Below are 328 nucleotides of genomic sequence, written 5' to 3'. Positions count from 1 at the left end.
CACCAATGAATTACATAAGTATCTCTATCTTTATTTTATGTTTTATTCATAAATCATCCATAACCATTTGAATTCGCCTGATTGAGATTTACAAGATGACCATAGCTTGCTTCATACCAACAATCTCCGTGGGATCGACCCTTACTCGCGTAAGGTTTATTACTTGGACGACCCAGTGCACTTGCTGGTTAGTTGTGTGAAGTTGTGAAATTATGTTTAGACCATGGTATTGAGCACCAGGTTTTTGGAACCATTACCGGGGACTATTTGAGTTGTGAAAAGTAGAGATCACAATTTCGTGCACCAAGTTTTTGGCGCCGTTGCCGGA

The sequence above is a fragment of the Arachis duranensis genome, chromosome 4 (genome assembly GCF_000817695.3).
Source record: "Arachis duranensis cultivar V14167 chromosome 4, aradu.V14167.gnm2.J7QH, whole genome shotgun sequence".
In the NCBI taxonomy this organism is placed as follows: domain Eukaryota; kingdom Viridiplantae; phylum Streptophyta; class Magnoliopsida; order Fabales; family Fabaceae; genus Arachis; species Arachis duranensis.
Note: the sequence above shows the minus strand (reverse complement) of the source record.